Consider the following 8,646-nt stretch of genomic DNA (forward strand, 5'->3'; position numbering starts at 1 on the left):
TGGCAACATAAAACAAAAATGAATATGGAGTTCATGCTGTTATAAATACAATTAGGAGAGCATTTGCATAGTAACTGGCATTACTTTTAATGGACTTAGGAAAAAAATTGAAATTTTAAAGCGCAAATAGGTTACTATGGGAACACAGGGCAGTAAAAATGGATATCATATTTAGTCTTTCTAACCCGAAATAACCCTATGGTATAATATTTCTGTTCATTACTGGATTTTTACACTGGATATTTGGTTTGTCTAACCCAAAATATCCCTTTGATATACAACACATTCTGTTGATTCCTGGATTTTAGATGGAATCTTTGAAAAACTGGGAATTTTTACTCCTGAATGGTTGCCATGGAAAAATCTCACATTAAAATGAGTGTGATTTTTTTGGTGTGCTAACCAGAAGAACCCTTATTATCCATTTTTACATCAATCAATAGATTTTTAATAGGAATTAGGGGAAAAGTAACATTTTCAATCCCAGAATAGTTACCATGGCAACTAAAAACATTAAAATAAGTCTGGTTTTTGTGTTCTCTGACCCGAACTCTCCCGCTAGATAATTTTCACATCAATCAAAGTAACTTTTCATAGGATATTAGAAAAACTGTAATTTTCAACCCCTAAAATGGTTACCATGGAAACATGGGGCGGTGAAATTGATATCATATTTGGTCTTTTCGACCCAAAATACCCTTATGGTGAAATTTTCACGGAAATTGCAGCTGCTATTATTCGCATTATTATTTCTATATAATACTTATATTATATTAAGGTTTGGTGCGCCCTTTACAGTGCGCAACGTATTCTGCGCAGAGGCCAGTCAAGATGGCAGCGTTATGCAACAGTCCGCGTCCTCGACTGCAGGGAAAATTTGTTTCCAGAAAATCAATAATATAATAAGGCGAAGTCAAGCTCAAAAAAAATTGGAAGAATTGAACAAGGTACATAATGAACTTTACCCCGTTCATGTTTCTTTTTTGTTACGAATTCAATGGCGTACAGGTACTTTGTTTCCTGTCAGTGGCATAGCAGCACAACATCGTTTATTACAGTTTGAGATTTACGTAGGGTACGCATGTTATGTATAAACATGAACAAATTTCATGTCAAATCTAAAATCCCACGAATATTATTGATTCCCAAATAAAGTAAGTTAGTTTAGGAAGTTCTGTATGCCTCGTAGCTGATCTATTTCGTGTATTCAAGAAATATTATCCAATTCTAATCCATTTGAAAAAATGTAAACATGTACCGCGAATACAACTACGACGTCGCGTGCTAGCCACAGTCAGTGGCGATGGCCCAGCCAAAAACAAAAAAAAATTATTGATTCATTGTTTGATCACTTCAGTGGTACCTAATATGATAACAGTGTATTTTGAATAAAGAGAGCTTTTTCTTACACGTTATAAACTTGTCTAGTAGTTTAGTTTTCAAAATGAATAAAGTTTCATTCGTTCACCAATACACTAATGGTATATCAGTCTTACAATGTTGTCTAGGAGTTTTTGAGTTCAAGATAGGAAAACACCCTCATTATTACTAATGTTCCATTGTATTTAATCATGTTTCCATTCAACATATTCAAGCAAAGTGATACCTACATCTCATCATTATTCAGTCCAAATAATTGTACAGCAATTTCACAGCACTGATACAAAAAAAAACATTGTATGCATGATCGTCAGGGTAGAAGCTGAAGTAAACTTGATTTAAAGGCTTTATTGATGCAATGACTTGTTATGTCACATATTTTATCGTTGTAACTTGTCAGAATTTCACAATTTAAGAGTATATCATGTAAATATTGCCATAAAATATGAAACATAATCTCTCATCTTTGCCTCTAGAAGGCGCTCTTCAACAACAAAGTCTCCGGGTTTTAGAACTTTTGGCTATATCTAAAGAACTAAGGTGGTGACCCCCATTTTTTTTTCTATTGATATACTTTTTGGTCATTTATCCTTCGATTGAGGAAGTTTCATCAAAATCTATTGGCGGGAAATACTAAATTCTGCCATGTTTATTTCTTAATTATTCAGTCAATTGTTTTCCTACGCATAAATATGAAAATCATAAATTTTAATGATTGGATATCTCAAAAATTTTCATGGTGACACCCTAATTTTTGTTGACAATATTAATCTATATGAGATTCTTGGTACTTCCAGAAATTTTAATTGAAATCTATTGGTGAGAAATAAAAGGCGCACCAAACCTTAATTATTATTATTATTGATTATGTAACTATGGGAGTATAACCTGTGTCAGTCTTAAGGTTCCAAGACAATTTTGAAATTGACCTTTTTAATCTAACAATTCTCTGGTGGTTAATAAGCTCAGAACCCCCGTACATTTTGTGAAAGCCTAGATATAGGGAAAATTTTTTGTAATCACAGTGTCACCATTGTTAATATAACTATCACGTGACAGGTAATTTACATAACCTTTCAAAAATCGGTTTTCCCTATGTTTTGTCTCAATACTTCAAAATATCTGACTCAAACTTGCTGGAATGCAAGCTGTCATAACGCTCTTCAAAATTGTGTCTCAGATTTTTATATCTTGCTTAGTTTTTATTTTAGCACAATTTTAAAGAAATCAACTAGGGTTAAATTCACCGCTCTGGACATTTTTCAGGCATAAAAATTGTTAAAGAAGTTTTAAAAAATTTTGAGACACACTTTGGAAGATCCTTAGGACAGCTTGCACCCACACAAATTTCAACCACATATCTCAAAGTACTGAAACAAAAGATAGGGAAAACCGATTTTTGAAAGGTTATGCAAATTACCTCTCACGTGATAGTTATGTGAACAATGGTGACACTATGGTAACCAAAATGTTCCCCTATATCTAGGCTTTTCTAGGCTTTCCAAAAATATATAATTTACGGGGGTTCTGAGCTTATTGACTGCTAGAAAATTGTTGGCTTAAAAGGTCGATTTCTTGTCTTGGAACCTTAAAGGGAAACCTAAGTCCAGCGACATTGACCGTTTATACCTTCCAAAATCACCCTTGAGTAAAATGCAACTCAAATTTGCAACATAATTGCACGCGCTGACGACTGCGGCGCGACGAAAAGAGAAGTCGAAGTAGACGACATTTATGAAAATGAGCTCGGAATCCCATGGGCGCGAAAGGGCTCATGGGAGGAGCGTGCGTGACGTCATCGGCGATACAGACGATTGTAGCTTGCAGCTGGAGGAGTACCGTGAACAGTTCAGCGCGTTCGTAAGACGACTCTGGAGAGTTCGGACAGCGATATTTCTGACATCGAGTATTACTTTTCCCCGACTGAAATCAAACCATACTAATTTGAACCAAGATATGTAATAATGGGAAAGCATTTCCACACATCGTTCATAATTCCGCGGAGGGAGTCACTGTGCTTGACCCCGAACTGGATTGGAGACACTGAGTGACTCTGCGATCCTTCAGCGCTACGTTTCTAAAACAGAGTTTTCTTTATCAGTCGCTTAAAATTATTTTTGGTTCGTGAATGATACGTAAGTCGAGCTTGGCCAGATCTTTAAGGTTGCGAAATCTTCGATATATATCGGAAAATATTTATTCGCAATTTGACAAATGTATAGTGTCATCTATTTTTCGAAGTTGGTGTCGAACTTAGAAAGTCGGGCTAACTCAGATCTACAAAGTGATGAAATCTCCGATATAATGGATATTTGCCCGCTATTTAAAAAAATAGTATTGTCTATATTGTTGTAAAGAATGTATTTGTCCTCATGCATCTTTCAGTCAAATTAAATATATCTTATCAATGTTATATGTTGTATTTTCAAATGATTTTACGCGATTTTTTATTCTAATGGGTATAGTAGCTGAATTTTGAGTCTGTAATTAGATTTACTTTAAGTAATTTCATTAGAATTTAGTAAGTATTTTAGATACTTTAATGTAAGTCAATTAGCGAATATGTAATTTTCAGTGTACAAGAATTTCTTGTAACACATCATGCTGACTTGTATGATATGTAATTTTAAGAGTATTTTCAATACACCGCCTTACAACCATTGTGAATCCTTTTATCTAAAGAAAATTGCAATTGTCGGTATCGTCATGCTCCGTCACTCGCTATGACAAGCGAGGAAGCGAAGCTGTTTATTAAAAAGGTGGTCGATTGTAACGCCCTGTTTTGTAGAGATCTTATCTCGAAGAGTCCATTATCTTACCAAAGCGTGCGAAGGTCGGCTGAAAATCGTACGAGAAGGAGATAGGAGATAGCGTCACACTTTCAATTAATTATTGGTAAATATTTCAATCGAGAACGGGATATTTCATGGTGTGATCTTGTCTAATATGAAACTATCAAAGACTATAGCGGGATATTTTCACATGATAACATTGTATAAATGATGATAATTTTGTATGTAAATTTAGAAAGGTCTATAACTTGATAGAACATGTACACCAGGAATACACACGATAAGATTTGGAGTGTGCCATCTATAAATAAAGATTTAACGTGGTGCTACAATCAACATCTTCGTGTGTCAGCTTCAGTTACTGAAAGCATTACGATCCAGACTGGAACCTCAACTAGAATTCCCCTAACTACAAGCGCAACGGAAATACTGGCTTGTAGGCCCATGTTTTAAAAACCAAGGACTTCACCATGACGCGGTAATGAACATCATACTAAATAAAATTTTTGTCATGTTGAAAACATTGTCAGTAAATTTACATATCATTTTTGGCTAACAAAAGCTGCAAAAGTATCCTATTGTCCAATATGTCCCACGCTTCGTCAAATGTGTCATAATTATCGGGGCATCTCGCTGAAACCACAATTAAAATGTTCTTTGAATTATGCTTATGTCAGTGCTTGCATGCAGTCATGGCTTTGGAAGATACAGATACATCCTGGTCAAGGAGGTTATGAACTGAGATTGAACAATGTTACTACAGTATTCTGTATTCACGATACCAATAACAATTTTGTTGAGCGCCAATGCAAAGTTTCGATGTGCAGTTTAGACATTTATGCAGCTATTTGGTGGAAATGTCTATATTAAAACAATTTCATAAAGTAGTAATTGATTGTAGGAGTTTGTGCAATTCGCACAATTTTGAGCTGATTAGAACTAATGCATTGCTGTTTTGTGTAGCGTAGAGTTCTAACATATACCTTTACACATGACTTTGTATGAAGGAAGAAAATCTGTGTTGCTGACCGGACATTGAAAGTTGGCAATGATATATTTACAAAAGCGCCAAAGAAACAGCTTCATCAGCATTTTTAGGGTTTTCTGATACTACACGTAAGCTCTGATAATGCATTGCTGATACTGCACTCCATATTGGTATGCCCCTATCCTAAAGGCCAGTTGTAACTTCGGTTGAATTTTTCAGTAGTTTGTTTTGAACTTCAATTCCACATTTGTGTTCTTTTCGCCAAAGAAAGCATGTGAAAACACCCATTATTTGGATTGTCTGCTTAATGGAAATGCATCGGTTTCCGCCTGATTAATAACGAGGTGAGAAACTGGTCAGGTAACTCCATATGATGTCAGTTATGATCCTTTTTAGTTGGTTAAAAATGATTTAGATTGACAGGCTGGTATTTTACAAAGGTATATGACTTGATAGAGTATGTGTACACCAGGAATACACACGATAAGATTTTGCTACGTGGAGTGTCACGTTGCAATCTATAAATAAAGATTGAAAGTGGGTCTACAATCAACATCTTCGTGTGTTAGCTTCAGTTACTGAAAGCATCGTGATCTCAGTCTGTACATGTGTTATCTCCATTCTCATTGTTGAAAAGTGAATTCAGGGCCGGACTAGAATTCAAATGTAAATATTGACAATGCTTTTCACATTACAGTTGAGGCCGTTATTATATTCTTCGTTGGGGCAAGTTGCTAATTACCCTCCCATTTACCTATCCATATACCAATATGCCGAGGCAACTTCCTAAGGTAGACAGTTTTCCTATTTTTCCTATCCACCAATAACAATACAACAATACCTGTTTGTCACTTTAAATTATCTTTTACCAACTAAACAGGATTATAACTGGCACCATATGGAGTTACCTAACCAGTTTCACACAACGTTGTTAATCAGGTGGAAACCGAGGCATTCAATCAAGCAGAAATCCTGACAGCAGTTCGTTACCTGACAAAACAATAGAAAACTATCTGATTATGGAAAGTGGATTTCAAGCTGGCGCTAGCGATGCTAGCGCAACCGATATGAACGAACAGCTGCACATTGTAAAGCAAACCATCAACATTTCATGGCAGCCTGTTGGAAGCGTCTGTCTTGAGCGGCGTACGGTAAGACAAATCTAACAACACGAGGATAGTATTGGAAAAAACAGTAAGGAGTGAACATCGATGTTGTCAAATTCATCTTATCATCAAATCCAAGTCGAAATAATATTCGTTAGCGATTATCATATATGACAGGTCCGGAAGATTCGATTATTTACACAGAATTCATGAAAATATTTCTGCGATAAAATTTATGTAAGACATATTTTGCAGGGAGATTTTGCCGACCAGCGACTCAATATTTACCGACTTCTCAATTTGGGTCGATATAAGGTTCATACTTCTTATATTTCCAGATTTGGTCATATCATTAATTGGGGTTGGTTGGACAGAAGCTACACACCCAAAGATTTCATTTCTAAATCAGATTGAAACAACTGTTTGTTCTTGATAGGATGGACCATGATGTGCTGACTGGGATATTGTTAGATTTAAGTTCCCACTCTCTTTATGAGATGACTATGTGCGTTAGCATGGGCTTTGTTTCTGAAAGTTTGATCAGGACAGTCCGACTTAATGTTGGCAACAAACAATGTCTCACGAGACTGGTAATGTTTTACCTTGAATGGGTGTGATTATTAGACATGTTTTGATGTCATATTGCACTGCATACTACACGAGCGAGCAGATCACATAATAAATTTAACCTTGTCTTATGATCCCGTGAATGCGAGTAATAGGCACCCAATATACTTCACGTGTTGTCGATTGCATCGTTATGAATCTCTGCTACCTTGCGACGAACACTGTATACCCCTAGGAAGACACGCTGATGTTGGCGTTGAAGACTCCTAGAATATAATGTGGTTAAACACTGTAATCACTTTCCGGGACTTGCGTTAAAGTATCGAGGTTTTCTAGATGGCAACAAGTTTACTTCAACTACTCCATGAAGAAATTTGATTGCCATGGTCGAAAATGACACAAACGATCTTACTTTGAACATTGTAGGTGTACTAAAACGCATGTGATTAAAATGCACTTTTTAAAAGAAGAACATCAACAATGACTAACACAGTGAATTCAATACAAAGAAACCACAGCCTTGGATTGATAAAATGAGATAGTCTTAGGAATGCATATTGCGTATAGAGGATAACATTGAATTTAGAAAGGTAATTAGCAAAAGGCACTGATGAAATCAGTAATCAGCTATTTGAGAGACATATTGTATCATACTTGTCAACAAGTCCCTGACACCTGCCAAAATGTTTTATACGTTGTCAAATGACAACGGTCATCATATGATCAAACGGACGGACAATAATAAATTGCCAAGACCTGCACATCGATGAAGGAATAGACACACAGTGTGGGTCACTTTTGTAGAGTGTCAGTGGAACTGCCTATGGGACAATCTATCATCTGTGTGAAAGACTACAAAGAGAATTTCTTGAATAACTCGACAACGAGACTTGTTTATCCCGTGAAGAGTAAAGACAAACAACTCAACATACCATGGTCGATCCTTTGAAGAACCAGCTGTTCTTCAATGTAACTCAGAAATGCAACATTTCTGAAAAGAGAAACAGCTCGTCATTTAAAACTAATGAATTTAGACCTGTTAAATAGCGTCAGGAGTCGATCTCTAAATGCAACCACCATAAACGGGATAATCCAACAATTTTTTTTATAAGCATATATGCTTAAATACGTGAGAATAACATTGCATATCACATTACATTTTGTCTTTTTTAACTTCAGGAAGATGGCTGGTGGCAAAATCAAAGCAATTCCCTTGATTATCATAGCGTCTATTGTTGTCGTCTACCTAACAACTTTGTCGCTGACTTCACTTAAAACACAAAACATGTCTTTTGGAAACAATACAAATTCATATCAATGTGAGTAGAGTATTTATCACTTATGCAATTTTTTTTACAATGACACATTATGCAGAGAGAGAGAGAGAGAGAGAGAGAGAGAGAGAGAGAGAGAGAGAGAACATGGTTTTGGGCATCTTTATTAATGGCAGGACAATGTTTCGTTCCTGAAGTTAATTTTGTGAGATGTGTACGGAGCAGGGACCTAGTGCCTTCAACGTAATTTCGACATATTTTCAGTCACATCAGTACTAAGAGGTACCAGGGGTCTTATCTGTAAGAAACATGGCAAACGTCAGTGAATGTAGTTGAGCATTGGTTTCAGACATTGCAGTTTATCTTTATTGAATCCAGACAATACAGGCAATTTTTAGGTATGTGTATGAAGACAGATACAAACATGGACACATACATACACACAAGCACACACCCAATCACATACAAACACACAAGTTCTCACGTATAGTAATAACTCTGCTGTAAACACGTTTGTCATTTGCAGAGACAATAACCGA

This window comes from Ptychodera flava, chromosome 9, assembly GCF_041260155.1.
Source record: "Ptychodera flava strain L36383 chromosome 9, AS_Pfla_20210202, whole genome shotgun sequence".
In the NCBI taxonomy this organism is placed as follows: Eukaryota; Metazoa; Hemichordata; class Enteropneusta; family Ptychoderidae; genus Ptychodera; species Ptychodera flava.